General features: G+C 46.2%; 1 long non-coding RNA gene across 3 annotated transcripts in view; it reads left to right on the plus strand.

Moving 5' to 3' along the window:
- Window positions 1-19,069, plus strand: part of LOC147917006 (uncharacterized) — a 185,921-nt gene that overhangs the window by 151,859 nt on the left and 14,993 nt on the right. For 2 of the 3 annotated variants that reach the window (XR_015552358.1, XR_015552357.1), the window contains exons 2-3: window positions 305-389; window positions 5,157-6,810. This is a non-coding gene — a long non-coding RNA (uncharacterized LOC147917006). Of the gene's footprint in view, window positions 1-304; window positions 390-5,156; window positions 6,811-7,849; window positions 7,929-19,069 lie in introns of those variants that run through there. The other variant, XR_015552356.1, reaches the window with a different exon arrangement.

Below are 19,069 nucleotides of genomic sequence, written 5' to 3' on the forward strand. Positions count from 1 at the left end.
AAGCTGCTCCTGGTCTCATCCTGGGAAGACCCAGGAGAGAGCAGCTTTATACCTTACGAAGAAATAGTATCATTTCCTTGACTTCGTCTTTCAAGGTCAAGGTTAGTTGGTGGTTGAAGATTAAGAGGGACCAACCAAGAACCTGCATCCAGGGCCCTGAAGGAGCTCTTTGAGTGACATGGGGCCATGCAGTCTAGCCCAACTCACAAAGGCAGTGTTTTTAGACAGGAGTTCAAGGCTGAAAACCTGTGGCAATGATGGTGTGCATTCACCCATATTGTTTTCTCTTCCTCTTTCCCTCAAGCACCTGTGGTGACCCTCCCGTGGCTGTCAATGAATCGTGTATCTGGATTCCATATCAAACATCTCCCACTATCAGGGAGACAGATGTGAGTATCCTGTTCCCCACTTTATGCATCAGAATTTATTCATCCCAAGTCCCGCTTCCTCAGCTAATCTGAAAACACCTTCATGCTGAAAAGTTAGGGAAGGTTGTCTTAATATCTTTGTTTTTGAATAGACAGATCTTTTGAAGACAGAAGGGGGTAACATGAATGTGGGGTTTTAGGCACTGATGTTAGTTGATGGGGGAGAAAATTTTAGGTTGGCAAGACTTTTAGCGCTAGTCAAACCATGTTACAGAGGAAGCTGCTTGTTTTTTCTAGACTCCAGACTAAGGCAGAGCTACCTGTAGTGGCCAACGTGAAAGAATGAAGCTGAGAAAACACGTGGGATTGTAGTAGTTTTGAAAATGTGGTTATCTTGATAATGGACTGAGAGATCATAGGAAACTTTTTGTGTGTTGTCCAAAAGCATTGTGCTCATTGAAATTTATATATGCACATCCATTTGGGAAAAAAACAAGTGTGGGAAAGGCAGAATTTTAGAATTCTTTGCCTTATATTAAGTTTCATGGCTTAGCTGCTTTTCATTTGCTTATCAAGTCTGAATCTAGGTCTTGGTTCTTAGACTTTTGTCCACAGTGAGGAAACCAATGAAGCTTTGAATGAAAAGTGACCTTACGAAGACAGTGTGGCCACTCTCCCTCCAGAGGCACTTGACTCAAGAGAAAAATCTTAATAAGGGTGCTGAGGTCCTGGAGGGCTTATGGTTTTCTGGAAGAGTGGAAGTTTGGTGTGAAACTTCTAAGAGAGCCACGGATGAAGAGGCTACGAGTTTCCTGCTGAGAGTCGGAGCAGGGCCTTTCTGTATCTTGGGGCAGAGAGGAAAAGAGAAATGGCTTGACTCACCTCCTACTCCCTTTTGCCTCCTGCTTCACTCTATATCCCCCCAACCCTTCCTCTGCAGGCTTTTTACACCATTACCCAGCGAGGAAGGAGAGAAAGGAGCAGTAGAAGAGAGGGAGGTGCATGGGGCTCATTTGGAATGGGTTTCCTTCTCTTCCACTGAAAATAAAAGCTCTCCCTCAAATGAAACAATGCCACTTCCTCTACTCTCGCCTCACCCTGTCTGAAACCTACTTTCTCCCAAACAGCACCCCATCGCTTTATTTGTGTTTCCTTTCTGGCTTGCTATTGATGGAAGGTATTTCTATTCTATCTCTCTGTCTCTCTCTCTCTCTAGCTCTGTCTCCCTCTTCCTTTTTCTCTCTCTAGCTTCTGGCTCTCATCTGGTCCTGCTGAGAGAACATAATACCGCCTTATTTATGACTTTGCAGTCATTTCCATGGCAACCGACCCATGGCCCAGGTATGAGCCTGTGCCTTCACTGTAGGACTGTGCAAGAGAAAAGACCTTTATTAAAGCTGAGTGTCAGCGGGTTCCCCCCCCCGCAGTCCTTGCCCAGCGGGGAACTTCTGCAGGAGTCAAAGGAGGGACACATAAATCAAAGGCAGGGTTCCCAGCTTTCTAAAAATTTCCCCACTGTAAATGAAATACCTGCAGCCCAGCGCACGTACACGCACATGTGTACACACACACACACACACACACACACACACACCACTTCTATTTCTGGACCTTCAGCTACATAGCATTTTTCCCTTTGAAGGGAATAAGTTTGATGCTGTGGCCTGGAACAAAAGCTTGTGTTTGAAGTGAGAGATGGGCTTAGCAGTTCAAGCCTCCTGTGTGTAGGCTGGGAGTAGGGGAGGGAGTGGGGACAACAGCAAGGGCAGGGATGGATAATGTTATGAGGGTGCTGATGTGGGAATAAGAAAGAAATTTTAGAGCCCTTAACTCAATGATGACTAAGAGATAGGGAGAAAAGAAGTTTTGACTGGGGAGTTCTTAAAACAGAAGCTCACAAAGTGTTCATTATTGTGCAACTTGACTTCTACACACTAGAATGTATGAAATGGCAAGGGAGCCTGCTATCTCTCCTCACTTGTCTCTCCTTTCTTTCTTCTATCGTTTTTCTATGGGTCTCTGCTTTTTGTTCTATTCCACTTTAGTCTGGGTCAAGGAATGTCATTTTGGGAAGATGCTAGAAAAATCCTAGTCAAATTCCTAGGGCCCCTCTTTCTTTCTCTCCTCTCCCTTCCACCAGAGCTCTTGAATCCAGGTAAAGAGAAGACAAGGAAAGAGGTCTGTTGCCCATCACTCCTGAGAAATGTCTGCTCGTGGAAAACAAATGGAACTTGCTTCAGTCTAGAGCCAAGAGGGTATTCCGGGTTTGCACCACAATCAGGATGAGTTAATCTTTATTAAGCAGATGTACAGAGGACCGGCTCGTCTCCATAACATCACCATGGCCATCCGCTCCCCGTTTCTTTTATTGATCTGCCTGTCTAAATGAGTACTTCTAAACTCGGTGGGAGTTTTCCAATTAGATAAAAGGCACTTCATGTCGCCTGCTGCCTCCACGCTGCACTAACAGCCCCAAACCAAGAGAGCATATTCAAGACTTCTTGGCAGAACAACCTGCTTTAATCAAGGCGGCCTCCTCCCAAGCACCCTCAACTGCAGGACATTTCTCTTAATATGTGGAAGTTTTCTTTATTGGAAGTGGAGAAAAATGGGCTGCTTCTTCAGGAGTGGGGTTTCAAGGTGAGCTGTGTAGTTACTGGAGAAGATGCATCACCCACTCTATGGGTTTGTGTTTTAGAAAAGGCAGTTTGGCAATTATTTTTGGGTCAAGCAATGACTCAAGGGTTTTCAGATCTCTGAGACTCCTGCTAGGAGCTCTGGCGTTAGAACCTGCACAGCCTCCTGGGGGGTCCTCCCGTCCCTGGGTGAGTCACAGCTTGGGTGCACAGTGTTCTGAGGCTCTACCCGCTGTCAAGAGGGCCAAAGAGAGGCTGGAATGGTGGTGCCACAGAGGTGAGCCCTTCCATCCCAGGATGTGTGTCACTGTCCATTGGAGAATATAGGTGGTCCGAAGCCTGGACATCAACAGGGGCCTCCCATGGCCCACTGTAGCTGGTCCAATTCTTGACGTTCAAAGTCCGTTTTGCAAGGCAGCCTTGTTTCTCCTGCTTCTTAACCCTCTCTGTTCTGGCCCGGCTCATCTTCCACATAGCCAGGCGACCACGTTTTCTGACTTTTGGTCATCCTTTTCTTCTTACCTTAAAAAGCTGCCCTTACCTGAGAAAGGGAAGACTTTCTCAGCTACCGTCTCTCTACTTCCTCCAGATTCCTTTCATACTGTTAGTATTGTCTTGCTTTCCTGTCCTTCAGTGAGTGCTCGCCACGTGCCAGCCACCGTGCTGGGTGGTTTACATGCAATTAACAAAGTAAAACCTCGCAAAGTTACTATGAAGTTGGTGCTATCGCTTTCCCTATTTTACCGATGAGGAAACTGAGCATAAGCACCTTGCTCAAGGTACGTCGGTGTGATTCCACCCTAAATTCTTAGTTTTTAGCACGCACCATCAAGGATGAATAATAATCATAATCGTAATGAAAATGAGTTATTTGCATTTGGAGCCACATGGCACGATCACGTTTGCACGACCTAAGGCTTAGCAACAACGATCTTTGACTCTGAGGCCTTCCCAGGTAGAATGACTTACGCCAGCAGCCTTTTCTGTCTCCTAAGCACCAGTACTTTTATTGGAGACCAGTAAAGCTTTCCTGTAGCTACTGTGGGTGCAGATCTCTGTGACAGGGCCGGGGGAGCCCGTTTGGTGGGGACTGTAGAAGGTCTTGTTGGACTATGATTGGCAAAGGATTTGCTCCCCTTACCTGTTGAGCTTCTAAATGGAAAGCCTTGGATAGTTAGGCTTTCTTATAACTTTCACTGTCTCAAGAAACTTGGGCCAAGTTGCCCTGGGATGGGGTCAGGGAACATTTACAAATACTGCCCTCAAAAGTAGTCATCTCTGCCAACTTTAAACCAGTGTTTCAGGAAAAAGCCCAGGCCTCTCAATTCAGATCCCCTCTCTCTCTAGACAAGTCCCTTCTCCTGTTTATATTTCTCCCAAAGACAGGAAACATCTTTGTTCTTTTTCTTTTTGCAACAGTCTCCATCCTGGAGGTCTGGAGTTCATGTACCAATCTCCAAAATTACCCTTTGCCGTTCTTCCTAGGAAGGCAGATAGGTTTTACGCAAATAAGATTTTTGACAGCTCATACAGGTAGGTCAGATCTATCAAGTTTGGTGTGATGATTAGGTGCCTTCCTCCATACCCTCACCTCAAGTTTATTATCTTGGCTGGCTTGACAGAACCCTGAAGGTGGGGGAGGTAGGCAGGCTCTTCTGTAGCCACTGCAGTCCTGAGCAGTGGGCTGTGCACACAGATGTCCAATAACCACTGTCCATGTTGGTGCATTGTGAACCCAGAGCAAAGCTGAAGGCTAAGGTATGGAATGTGGTAGGAGGTCATTGATAGCGAGGTGACGGCTTTGCCATTGAACCTCGCACCCTTCCCTCCATTCCTGCTCCTGGCTCAGAATTTGAATAATCCCAAATAGCTGTGCTGTCTAGACCCAGCAGAGGAGGTGGGGTGTCTCCACTAGCTCTCCCTCCTCCCTTCTCGTTCCCCTCTCCTCCTCACAGCACAATCTCAGAGGAGAGGCACGGCTTGATTCCTGTTTGCCTGGGTGGCTTGGGTGGACAAAGCTAGGTCCTCCTCTGACCCATGATAATCATGCTGCCAGTGTGAGGAGAGCTGGAGCGGTGAGGAATGACACACCTCTTGAATACTGAATTTCTGGGTCTTGACTTCTCAGCGGTGGCATCTTCTCTTCCATCAGGCACCGTCACAGCATCATTTCGGTTGCACCTGGGGAGTCAGAGTCAGAGAATGATGGAGCTGTGTTGTTCTGAAGCCTTAGGCACCTGCTGCTCAGAATCTCCATGAAGCCACTGCAGAAGGCTCTGGAAAGAGGCACTTGACCTTCCCTTACATCAGAAGAGAGAAGAGCCAGGGACTAGCATTGGAATCAGTGCCCATTCTAGCTGGAGGGGTTCACTTTTGCTCTTGAGAAGAAAAAGAAGTGTTTGAAGATTCAATAAAGCTTCTGTTCATTATCAAACCCCAGCAGGACTTTATGATAATTTGTATAACTTCTTCATTCAAAACTCTGGGTGCTTTGAAGGTTAATAACTCGTGTTTATCAAAACTTCCCTTCAAGGAACTCAGAGAGCTTTGTAGTTCAGCAGCACCACAGGACAAGGGAACAAGAAACAGGGAGAGGATGAACAGATGAGATTATTCCAATTTAGGAGAACTTATAATATTAATAGCTCCAACAGGAAGTTTAAGTGTTTTAGAAAATCGCAAAACAAGTCATGAGCCATCCAGGAAGAGATCTCTTCACAATGCAGCACTGGCAGCCTCAGACTACCATCTGGCTTTACTACTGTGAACTCAGGGGAGCTGGACCTCTGCAGCTCACTTTTCTCATCTGTAAAATGGGACAATAAGTCCTACTTCTGTGTTGTTGTGGTATTTAGTGAGGTAAAGGAGAAAAGGTACCAGCACAATGCTCGGCACATCATTAGTGCTTGGTGACTATTACCTCCCCTCCCACCTTCTGTAGGGAGCCACAGACTATCCCCACATCAGAGACGCAGGGATGTAGAGGGTGTTGGGGGATGAGGGAACAGTGATCATTTTCCTTTTCTGGAAACTGACATCCAAAGGGTACAACCCAGTTTTGTGAGAAGACTGACTCTCTCTCCCCAAAATCTGGAACAAAAGGGTCTTAAAGTCCTATGGAGAAGAGAAAAGGAAGGACCCATACAACCAAAGGATCCTTAGGAGCTTTACTGGTGATCCTTAGGAGCATTACTGACTGATGTGGGGAGCCAAGGCCTGCACTGTTCCCACCCAGGCTCCCCCATTGCACGTTCTGAACTAGACTTGGGTAAGAAAGAGAAGAATCCTTCTCTTGGTTCCTCTGTCAGGTCCTTTTACTGATTGTGGGCTCTGTCCATCCATGGGAATCCATGAGATGATTGTGAGAAGCAGAAGCTGTGGACGTGCAGCCAGAGGTCTGAGGTCCCTTTTGGTCCCCCTGCCTGAGCTCGTCTATCTTTGGCACACTCTAGCCCTGGAAGGCTTTGCTAGACATCTTGCCACTAATGGTATTGCTTGGATTCACCTCCTCCTGTCCTGCATCTTAGAGCAAGTGAATTTTGGACTTACATTATTTGCATATGTCAGCCAGTGAAAAGATAAAGGCAGACGATGCCAAGGAAGAAGATGGTGGAGCATCACAGGTGGTTCTGGTGATAGAGAAATGATGACTAGGAAGTGGCTGTCATGTTGCTTAATCTCATGGCCAACTTATATCATCTAAAAAGAGTACAGAATAGTTCCCTCAATTCCAACGGGAGCCACCCTCAGCAGCAAGACCATCTCACGGACGCCACATTCTCAACATGGTGTAGATACAAAAGAAGGTAAGCCTGATTTTGTTTACTGATAAGTAGGCCCTTCTGCTTCTCTATAGACTAGAACTAATATTCAAAGTTTAGAAGAGGAAGCAAATTTTCTCTGTTCTCTAGCCTCATCTTGAAGCCACACAGATTGCTCTAGTGTCTCTCGAGACACACTTCTTTCCTGGGTGTTACCCAGAGAGTGATGAAAGCTGCCTGCCCTGGCTCTGAGCTGAGACCTTGGAGCCAGGCTGAAAGCTGTCCTGGGACACTTACCTCTGAATGTCTCAACTCCAGGAGTTTTAAATCTCAGTCACAAACATTTCAGAAGCGTGCTTTTTTCTGCACCAGTTGTATTTGTTCACTGATTAACGACCCAGCCCATGACCTAGCATTGCTATTGCTGTTGACTGTGTAATTCTCCATTTACAGATGGGCTTTGTTTTTCATTGTTCTCCTGGGCTCTCATTGGGGAACGTTTCATGCAACAGCATAAAGCACAGGTGTTCAGGACTTGTACAGCACTTAGGAGGGAAATTCAAGTTACCATCCAACAAAGAGATGACCTCCCAGGCTGGGAGTTGAGAGGAGGCTGAGTGAAGAGCAGAACTTGGCTCTTAGGTTAATGGGCACTAAGTCAGACCAAATTTAGTAGAGTGAATTGTAGAACCTGTGAAATGGGGGGAGAAAAGCCACAGGACCAGTCTGAGAGGGCCCTGACAAAGTTGCTAGCCAATGGGTATGGCCAAGGTTGGTTGTCAGGTCTCAGGTCCACAGTCTGACCGGCCAGAGAGGATTGCCCAATTGTATCTGTCTGCCAAGTGCTTTGCTAGACCCTGAGCTGCCATTCAGGGACAGGTGTGCCCTGCTAGTAAGTTGGGTTCTCCCTGGCTGAGAGGCCACTAATTAGTCCTGAGGGAGAGAGATTTCTAAGGCCAGACATGTGTAAGGAATCCTCCCTTCCCCAATAGTTCTCGAGTGCTTTCTAAAGAGCTGGAGACTTTTTTCCTGGAAGTTACTGTTCATTCACTTGTTCACTTATTTATCAAACACTTTTTGAAAGCCACCTACTGGACAGAGTGCTGGGAATAGAATGCAGAACAAACACAGTCCTGCTCCAAGGATTTGGTGCCTGGTGGAGGAGACAGGTACGTCTACATGTGCCTCCCATCTGAGGGTGGTAGTTGCTAGGATAGATGTTTGCACATGTGGAGGGAAAAATTTAACTCAGTCACGTGTGTGTGTATGTTTTCCAGGGAAGATTTCCATGAAGAAGTAATGAGTCTCAAAGGGCAAGATGGAGTTAAAAGGAGGATGGGAGGCTGGAGGTAGGGATGGAAGAAGAGTCAAAGCAAAGAGAATAAAGCTCATAGGCATGGGAGAACATGACCCCGTTATCTAAGTGAGCAAAGCCTCGAGCCTCAGAGATATCTTACGTGTTTCTGGGGGTGAAGAAAGGAGCAGCAGGAGCCTGTAAGCTCTCACTGTTCCCACAAGGAATGGGGGCTGGTGAGGCTTCTCTTGGCCTGCTCCAAGGAGAGTTGAGTCTACAATAGAGTTGCCAGATCTACTGAATAAAAATACAGGATGTTCAGTTAAATTTGAATTTCAGATGAACAACAAATACATTTTTTAGTATAAGTATGTCCTATACAATATTTGAGATATACGTTTACTAAAACATGACTCGTTGTTTGTCTGAAATTCAAATTTAACTGAGTACCCTATATTTCATCTGGCAACCTAGTCTACAGGCATCTCAGGACTAAAGAGTTTGAGGAGGCCCCGAGGGTTTGGACGTCCCCGTGGTGGACCACTTGGCAAGATGGTGCTTAGAGATTTTCTGGGTTCTCATTTCCAATCTTAAAGAAAATTTTGCAATTTTTACCATTATAGCACAAATTAAACCTTGATGTGTTACATAATTTGCATGGCTAATTCATTCATACATTCACTTTTAATTCAGTCAAGAAATATTTAATACGCTCCAGGCTCTGTGCCAGGAGGCTGATTCTTGAGGTGTTTTCACATCCTTTTGATGAATCTATCACACTTCGGCAGTTGCTATATTTTCCCTGCCTGACCCAAGGAAGACACTTGCTCCCTCTCTCCTCATCCTCCCCCACCCTTATTGACCCATAGTTATTTCCCACTGCCCTGCTCCTGCCTGCAATTCTGTTTTGAATGGCTTAGATGTGTTGATCTCAAAGCTTAGTATGCATCAGATTCAACCAGAGGGTTTGTTAAACCGTGGTTCCTGGGTTCTTTACCCAGAGTTTGATTTAGTAGGTCTGGGGCGGGGACCAAGAATTTGCTTTTCTAACATGTTCCTAGATGAGGCCAATGTGAGAACAACAGTCTTAGATGATGGGATTCCTGCGGGGACCTGGGGGAGGAATTACTTTCTCTGCCCCAGTGCCATCTCCTGCCTGTCAACCTCGTGGTTACCACTCTGGATTTCCTAGACCTGAGGGTAAAGCAAGCTAATCTGATATGAGGCAGGTCACAGGGGCTGTTTTGGGAGTAGGATTTCCTGGTTAACCAGTGGAAGTATTAGAAGGTAAGTCTTTCTGGGAAGGGAACTTTTTGAAAATCTTATAAACAAACATTAAAATTTTATGTGTAACAAAATTTGGTTGTGGAAAATTTAGAAAAATCCTAAAAGAGACAGTTGAACTAAGAAGATAAAAAATTATTCATAATTCCACTGGTAGAGTTTCTCCAAATATTTTGTGTCGGTATGTGTAAATACATCTATACATTTCATTCATTTATTCATTTGTGCACTCACTCGACCAACATTTATTTAGTGCCTTTTCTGTGCCAGTCACTGTTGTAAGCACTGGGGTTCTAGTAATCGCAGGAATCCCACCCCCAAATATTCCCACTCCCATGGAGCCTACATTCTATTAGGAGAAACAGACCATATGCAAGAATATAAGTAAAATAGATAATATTTTAAAAAGTGATAAATACTAAGGATAAAAAAGTTAAATCAGGAAAGGGGGATATGAAATATGGAGTGGGGAGAGGGTTTGAGATGATGAGGGAAGTTGACACTGAGAAGGTGAGTTTTAAGTGAGACCTGAAGGAAGTACGGCAGTAGTCATGAGGCTGTTGGTGACAGCACTCTAGGAAGGGGAAATGGCAAGTGCTAAGATCTTGAGGGGGGACTGTGCCTGAAGTGTTTGAGGAACAGCCAGGAGGGCAGTGTGGCTGGAGTGGAGAACAGCAAGGGAACAGACTGAGGCATAAGGCACCAGATCACACAGCCCTCGTGGGTCACAGTAAGGGCTTTGGCTTTTCTCTGCATGAGATGGGGGCCATTGGAGCAGAGGAGTGATACCCTTCCATTTCTTTGACTGGACCACTCTGGCAGCTGTGTGGGAGACAGACTTTAGAGGAACAAAGGTTAAGTCAAGGAGACCAGTTAGGAAGCTGCCGCGATCTTCCAGGCAAGATACAGTAGTGGCTTGAACCAGGATGGTGATGGTGGGACTAATGAGAAGTAGCCAGTTCTGGATTATATTTTGAAGATAGATCCAAAACGATTTGCTGATAGACTGGAGCGTGAGGGAAAGAGAGAAATCAAGACCGAGCAGCTGGAAGAGTGGAATTGACCAACTATGGACAAGGAAAGACTGCAGAGGGAGCTGGCTTTGGAGTGAATATCAGGAGCTCAGTGTGGGACAAATGCGGTCTGAGATGCCAGTTAGACATTACCTGGAAATGTTGGGCAGGCAATTGGATATGTGAGTCTGGAGTTCAGGGGAGAGATCTGGCTAGAGATACGAACTTGGGATTGTCACAAGTGGTATTTAAGGTCTGTTGGTGCCCAGCCTGGATCCCCTTGACTGGACAGGTACTTCCCTCCCACAGCTGCTATGAGTTTTGCTGCTTATGGCTCACAGCTGTCTCCTCTTCTGGAGAACTGCCCTCTGCTGATGTGGCCACCTCGCCTGGTAGAGAAAAGGCGCCCCACCAGGGAATAGTCTGCAGTGAATGACTGACCAACTGTGACACAATTCATGTTCCAGAGCTTTCCATAGGATCAGGCTAGAGCTTGTCTTAAGCTGAGACCACAGATACCCTTCCTTCACCTGACCTCTCTCTCTCCTAACTCCCTATGGGTTCCCTCCAAGAGCACCTTCTAGATAAACCACACCCCCCAAATTTCTCTCCCAGGCTCTGCTGGGAAACCTGCTCTAATGAGAGAATTCCTTTTAGTTCCTGGAGCCTGTGGATGTTTGTGCTCCGTGCCTCTGTGAGCCATTCTTCTGGAAGTGTCTGGGCTTTTCAGGTTGTGTATTATCTGATTGCGTGATGAGTCAGGATGGATTTGAGATGCCACCGGCCTCCCAAACCCCTGTCGTTAGCAATGCAAGGCTTGTTGTGGGTACAGGCGGGAGGGCAGGCTGGTCCCCGGGGGAGGCGAGTCATTATTTCTGCCTCGGTACATTCTAATCATATTTCTCTCTGTCAAACCGAGCAGCACTTTCCATCTTACTGCAGAGTCTCTGCTTTCCTTCCGCTCGGATCAGAAACAAATCAGCGTGATCGAGCCTGGCGGTAGATCATTTAGAGATTTTCATCTCTATAGTAGCCAAGGGCTGGCAGCATCTTTTGTGTTTGTGTGTGAACACACGTATGCATTTTGCTTTTAAATAGTAGATAGTACTGCCTCCCATTTTGAATTGCTGTATATTTTGCACTTTAATTTTCAAGAATTATTGAGGTCACAGAGAAGGACTCATCAGCATAGAACCAATTTCTAACTGTGAATTCTACCCAGCGTAGTGATTCAGGTATCTGTCTAGTTTTTTATTCTTTTCTTTTAAATTGAAGCATTACATTCATACAATGAAGTGCCCAGATATTAAGTATATAACCATAGATATTTTTACATAGGTGGGTGCCTATGTAGGCACTACCCAGATTAAGCTATAGAACATTTCCAACACCCTGGATGGTTCTCTTGTGCCCCTTCCCGGTCAATCCTTGCCCCTACCCTAAGTAACCAGTATTCTGATTTCTAGCACCAAAGATTAGATTTCCTGATCTTGAACTTCATATAAATGAAATCATACAGTCTGTAGTCCTTTGTATCTGGCTTCTTTGATCTATTATTTTGTCAGTAAAATTCATCCGTATAGTTGTATGTTGCAGTAGTTTGTTATGTTAAAATTTCTCTCTAGTATTCCATTGTATGAATGTACCACAATTTATTTATTTATTCTACTCTTATTGGATTGCTTCCAATTTTTGGCTACATTATGTTAGCAAAACTATCTTAGTGTCTATAAACTGATTTAATACCCTCCTCCCCACAAGAAGACTGCACGATAGACAGGATGGGGATTTGTCCCCTTATCTTCGTTTTATAGATGAGGAACTTTCATAGGGAATTTTAGGGACTTATCCAAGGTCACACAGCCATGCAGGGACAGGCACAGGACTAGAACTTGGGTCTCTTGACTGATGGTCCAACGATCTTTCCCAGATCCCTGCTAGCATTGTTCCTGAAATTCTTGTCCGAGTCCACATTAGGGGACCTCTCCACTCTTTGGGGTGATTATAAAAACTGCCTTCCTGATTTCTGAGACCCTGTTGGGGCACCTCATTTAGCTGGAGCCCATTTCATGTTTGAACAAGTGCAGTTTTTGCAATAGCCCTTCAGCACGGAGAGATGTACTTGACACTTAGGTAGCAACAACAATTAAGTCTCTCAAAAGGAAGCAGCTGAAACTCCCACTTGACAATGCCTGGCAACTAAGCAGTTACAGCGAAAGCTTATGCCTGTCAGGCATGGGCAGAGAGCAAGAACATGCAGGGTGGATGTCACCTGTAAGGACACCTGGGCTTAGATGTCATTGCAGTGGTACCTGCTCTGGGAGGTTTGGCAAAATCGACAGGATGCAGTCCTTACCCTCCTGCATGCTGTCAGGAGCAGGTGCCGGTGGGAGGGAAGCGTGTCAGTATTTGGGGAGAAGGATGAAAAGAAAGCCTCAGAACAGGCGGTGCCCTGAGCATCGCTTCTCGTGATTTCTGAGTGGAGTGTCCGGAGAAGGAGCCATTTTCTTTCTGTTACTCTGCCCCACGCCTCACAAATCATCGCAACGTCCATGCTGGAGTCCTGCAGGATTTGAAAGGGCCTGATGATAATGGGCTGCTGGCTGTGGTTGCCTCCTCTGCTTTCCCTTTCTTTATTGGTCCTCCTTTCTTCCACCATCTCTATTGCTTTCCTGCTTAGTTTTCCCTTCTCTCATTATTCTTGATTTTTTAAGCAAGGAAGTGTCTCTAGGGTGGAGTAGTAAGGATTTACAGAGGGTTTCTGGCACAAACACAGCCTTTTGTCTTCACACTCCCCATGTGTGTTAGGTCTTTTCATTATATGTTGACAGATGAGCAAATGGAAGCACAGAGAAGTTAAGAAGGGTGGCTAACTCATTCTGGTTTTCCTAGGAGCTTTCTGGTTTTAGCACTGAAAGTCTTGCATCCTGGGAACCCCTTTAGTCCTGGGCAAACGGGGAGAGTTAGTCACCTGAAGGTTAAATGACTTGACTGAGGTTAGAAGCCAGGAGGTTCTGGGGCTAGGATTTGAACTCAGGTCTCCTGGTTCCCAAAGTGGTGTTTTCTGGCTCTATGATGTTGACTTTTCCTACGTATTAGTTTGAAATTATGTAGAAGGTGCTTTGAGGGATAGGTTTCGCAGCCTAAGACATGCGCACCAGAGCTGACTGTGAGCTAGTGCAGGAGATGATGGAGAGCAGCCTTGGGGTTAGCTTAATTTGCAGACAGCCTCAGAAGCGTCCCCACCCTCAGACTACCTACATGGCCCAGCTGATTTAGGCTGAGAAGAGGAAAAAGGCCTGTTTATTTAGGTACTGCCGAGGAAAAGGGAGCAAGAGTACTTTTAATCACTTCTCTTCCTAATCTCCCAATCTTGACTCAGTTTGGGAGTTCTCAAGGTTTGAGAAAGTGGTGTAGCTAGTGATGGATGTGACATAGTGACCCCTTTTGGGCTATGGCCGGCAAGCTGCTAGATTCTTAATTTTTGGCCAGTTTTAGGGGGAAGTTATCTGGGTTCGAATGGGTCTCAAAGCCTTCTTTTTGCACAAGTTTTCTGTGCCCAGCCACAGCCCCACCCCTGACAGGGGCTCCATCCTCGTATAGTGCACCCCCGACCCTCTCGTTCACCAGAACAAGACCAGCATCCTCACCCTCCCTCTCCCCAAGGCTAATGCACCTCTACGGACAACTTCATTTGCTTTGACCCAACTTATTCATATTGCTTAATCAAGCAGGATTTGACCCATTACCTAAATTAAAACTTTCTCTGGTAGATTTTACTGGTTGGTGAAAAATCATGTGATTTATTTCCCATTTTAAGCCAAAGCATGTTTATTACCTGATCCTTGTACTTTAGTGTGATCCCCCGGGATGCACAACTATTCTCTGCAAAGAAGAATACCCTTCCCCACTTCCAAGGCTGACATCCACTTTTCTGCCAACCAACCAAGATTAGGTCATTCAAGTAGAACTTAAGGGAACACTTTCTAGATACATTTAGGCACAGAGTGGAACAGAGGGTTGAGCCAAGCCTTTAAATTCATGGACAAGCCAATCAAGAGGTGTATCATCTTTGTTTTGAGGTTGCTGATTCATGGAAGTGGTAACGTCGTCCCGGGAGGATAAAGTTGCGTAGAAGGAAGGGGGAAGGCCAGGGAGGGATTAATGGCTTGTCATCTGTGTGCCAGGCATCTTACTTGTGTCATCTAATTTAATTCTCATGACAAACCTTATGAAGTACTAGATTTACACATGAGTGGGTCAGTCACTTGTCTCATGGCTCACACAGTTATTAAGTAGAAGAACCAATATCTTAACAAAGTCTGACTCGAAAGCCCACACTTTTCCTAGAATACTACAGGGAGGAGAATGAGGAGTTTAGGACAAATTTCTCAGGATTCTTGTTACCGAAGGACATTAGGAGATATATATATATATATATATATATATATATATATATATATATATACACACACACACACACCCCTAAATATATCTCGCTATAGTTTTTCTATCTTTTAAAAGTGGGGAATACCCCTTGAAGCACTTAAAATTTTTTTTTTGGTGTGGAAGATTGGCCCTGGGCTAACATCTGTTGCCAATCCTCCTCTTTTTGCTTGAGGAAGACTGTCGCTGAGCTAACATCCGTGCCAGTCTTCCTCTACTTTATATATGGGACGCCACTGTAGCATGGCTTGACAAGCGGTGCATAGGTCTGTGCTCAGAATCCGAACCCGCGAACCCCGGGCCGCCAAAGTGGATTGTGCGAACTGAACCACTACATCACTGGGCCGGCCCATAAAATTTATTTTTGAAAACAAAATACTTAAAAAAAATTGGTAAATATCCACTAAGTTATGAGCTGGTTTATATAAGCAATTTTAAGCAGAGAGTGGAAAAGATAGTCAAGAATGTTCCAAACCCCTGGCAAGTCAAATTTATACTTACAGGTAAAAAACAATATAGAATAATTGAATCAGCCAGATGTGAGGGTGAATCCTGACTGCTACTAACAAGCTGAGTGGCCTAAGATAAGTTCCTGAACCTCTCTGGGGCTGTTTCCTCATCTGTAAAACAAGAATAATAACCCCCACTTTACAGAGTTGGCAATTGTTTAGTGCAGTAAGCTGTCAACAGAGGCTAATTCTTTCCTTTCTCAGAATTCCTTGCTTTTCAGAAGTTAAGTCTTCTAATGATGGTACAGTGCGAAGAGCCATTTGGTGGAAGACCAGTGGAGAGCAGAGGATGAACCAGCTGTACTCCCCGTGGAGTTTCCTTTAGGGGATGATTTCTGCACCCTTTACTCATCTGGCACCTAGTTCTCTCTTTGTTTCCCTTTTCCTGGCCATCTTTTTGGTCCGTTACACCACCTCCATAGAAGCTGTGGACAATAAATCAACATTGCTCTATTTCAGCCACCCTGAGGGAAGGTTCAGTGGACAGGAGATTCATATGTTTTCCTGAACATTTTGGACTGTGTAAGTTTCCCTTTTAGATTCTTGTCCTCATCTCCATCTCAAGCTGTGTGAACCTCCTTGACATCTGCTGACACCTTGTCCCCACAAACTGGGGGATGGAGCTGGCTCCACCGGATAGATCGTCGACTCTGATGTTGGGAGGATCTAGCACTCCAGCCGTGTACACATTTCCCCACACAGGGCTGGTGGAGTCTCTTAGGTGTTTCTGGAGATCTGGCCTGTGGCTTCCTGGCAGTCGCCCCTCAGGATAAATCCTGTGCCCACATCGAGTCCAGTGCAAGTTGGACTCAGACAGAGCAAGAACAGTTGGGTGGGGTTCTGTGGCATGTGCCACCTGCCTTCTCCAGGGGCTCCTCACTCTTGGTTCAGCACCCCAACCGTCTTGACTACTCACAGTTCCTGAGCGGTCACACCTCGCTCTGCCCGAAATCCCTTTTCCCCTTCTCTTGCCAGGCTCCAACTCATTCTTCACAGCTCATCCAGGCATTACCATCTCTAGGATGCCTTTGCTACCTCTTTCCTGGCCCCTGTCTAGGTAAGGCAGCTTGTTCCAAGGCTCCTTGGTGCCAGACCTCACCTTCTCTTGGTTTTCATCACACTGCATTGTGAGAGTCTGTTGATGCCTTCACGGAAGGGGTTGCAACTTGTCAGTCCGAGCCCTCCCTTTCTCTGAGTTTCTGAACGTGACCCTTAGTTTTCTCTCCTGCCATGGTTGTCCCACTGAGATCCTCCTTATCTTTAGACAAGACTATTGTAGTACTCTCTTAACTACTCTCCAAACCAACCCTAGAGTGTCCTTCTAGAATGTAAATCTGACCCTGCCACTCCTCTTAGAAGGCTTTAATGGGCTCCCTCATGCCCACAGGAGGCTGCATTAGCCTGAGTCAGGTTGGGTTGCACCAGAAGCAAACCCTAAGACAAAGAACCAAATGCAAGTAGTTTATTTGGGAGGTGAAGGGAACATGAGAGGGGGTGGGTCCTGAGACGGGGAAGGGGAGGCAGTCGTTACAGGCTGTGTTAGTGAGCAGATTACTCCTGTGGATGATCGGAGCTCAGTCCTGCAGGGTGTCTGAGAGGCTGTAGAACTTGCCTCAGAGATGTCAACAAAGGGGTTATAAACCTTAGCTTTCTCCAAAACCTTCCATTGATCATTGGTGAAGTGTGCTCCCAGGGGTATTAATTATCTGACACTCTAGTCTGCCCTGCACAGGGGCCCAGCAAGCTCCAGTGGCCAGAGGAGACCTTAGGCAGTGAGGGTGGTGCCTGCAGGAAGAAGCTGTCTGTGGAACAGAGGGGCACTGACAGGATCCCCCACAGTCTGGCTCGTAAGGCCTTGTGTGACTCAACCATTTCCCAGCTCTCCAGCTCCTCTACCTGCCTCAGTCCTTGTGCTCGAGTAGCCCTGTGCTGCTTGTGGGTCCCTGCATACCCCAAGCTGGTTTTTTGCCTCCGTGCTCTTGCTCAGGATAAGCCTTCTGCCTTGGATGCACTTCTCTCACTTCTCCATCTGTTTAACATCTACATATTCTTCAAGATTCAGCAACACCTCCTCCAGGAAGCCTTTCTTGATTAACTCTGTCCTCAACCTAATTTAGATGCCCTTTTTGTAGCATCTCTCACAGATCTGCTTCCCTCACCAGACTGTGGGATCTGTGGCACATGCACCCCATCTGATTCCTCTTTGAGACTCTAGTGATGAGTGAGCCTGTGGCCTGGGGTATAGCAGGCACTTACTAAACATGTGCATCTGTGGTTCATTGTTTAGTACATAGTTGAGACTCTATATTTGTGTCCTGAATTGAACTAATCTTTGCCCCAGCTCCCTCTTTTCATTGTCAGAGGCAGCAAGGGAATAAAACGGAGTCCTCCCCTACCCTAGGGGACAGAGGCACTTTACTCTTCTACCCAGAGAGATTAGAGCTAAGCAGTGACCGAGGGGAGACATAGAAGCCATAGGAGACAGGAAGCATCAGGGAAATGCACACATGCGTGTGCACGTGCTCACACACACACATGCATGCATGCATGCACATGCAGAGAAATGTGGACAGACAGATCCACACACAGCTGGAGAAAAGACAGAGGGAGTGCAACAGACCAACCGAGAGGGACTAGACCTGGAAGAAAGGGACAAAAGGACGGACAGGCAGAGGAGTGAATGGAGAGGAAGAAAAAAGAAGAGATGATAGAAAAAGTGAAGACTAGAAGGTAGGAAGAGGGAAGAGCAAATAAGGTCAAATAATGTGCTAATTGGGAAAGTAGTGAATAAAACCCCCTGGAAAAATGTTCACCATCTCTCAGGACAACAGAGATGGGGATTGGAGCTGCAGCTATGAGCTATTTTGTCTCCTTCCCCATTGCTGGCCCATAGAGGCGTACATAGGGGTGTTGTTGGGTGAGGAGGGGGAGGGGGCTGCTGCTGGTCGTCCTGAGCCACGTGGTCAGGCACTCATTGGCTGCCATTGTCTGGTGGCACCTCTTTCGGTAGCAAGTGATGTGTGGTATTTGCTGGGCCCTCTCTAACCCCTCTTTTAGAGGCTCAATCTGCTAGGAATGGAGCAGAGCGGTGCAGTGGCTTCCATGTGCGTGCCTTTGGTCTTGTGCTGTGGATTTGTAATGGCTCATGAAAGAATAATGACCCACATGAATTTTTAAAGCTGTCTAATGCTCCTCTCAGCCCAGCTGTCTGAAAGTTTGCAAAGCAGACAACATGGCTCCCCGGGAAAAGGCCACAAGGCATGACCGAGAGTCAGGTCTGCTGCTGCGACCGCTAGTGCCCTGGACTGTTCCTTGGTGGGTGTCACAGTGCTGGGGTGGGGACAGAAATGGTTCATCCCATCATTTGGGTCAGAGGGCAGGAGCTGAGAGAACAGCACTTTGCAGGAATTCCCTTCCTGAGTTCCTAGGTAGATGGTACTCAGGAGCCTGGGAAGAATTTTGAAAAAGGCAAGTTCTTTGATTAAATTCTTTACTACAGATAATTTTCTTTCCTACATATGTTTGATAGTCTCTGTGCCAATTATTAAGCTATTGTCTCTCAGCTGCAAACCCAACATTCTGCACTCTGCTCAGTGATGCTGGCGGCTCTGCAGACCACATTTTTGCCTTGTACACTGGCTCCCTGTTAAGCTTTGCCAGTAGGGGGCACAAGAGGGAGAAGGGATTTGCTCCTTCCTGCTTCCTTGCTGATCTACCTCAGCAAGGCTTCCTGACCCCAGTGGAGGCAGCTCATTCCC

The sequence above is a fragment of the Ceratotherium simum genome, chromosome 5 (assembly GCF_057802395.1).
Source record: "Ceratotherium simum simum isolate JZ-2026a chromosome 5, ASM5780239v1, whole genome shotgun sequence".
Taxonomy (NCBI): Eukaryota; Metazoa; Chordata; class Mammalia; order Perissodactyla; family Rhinocerotidae; genus Ceratotherium; species Ceratotherium simum.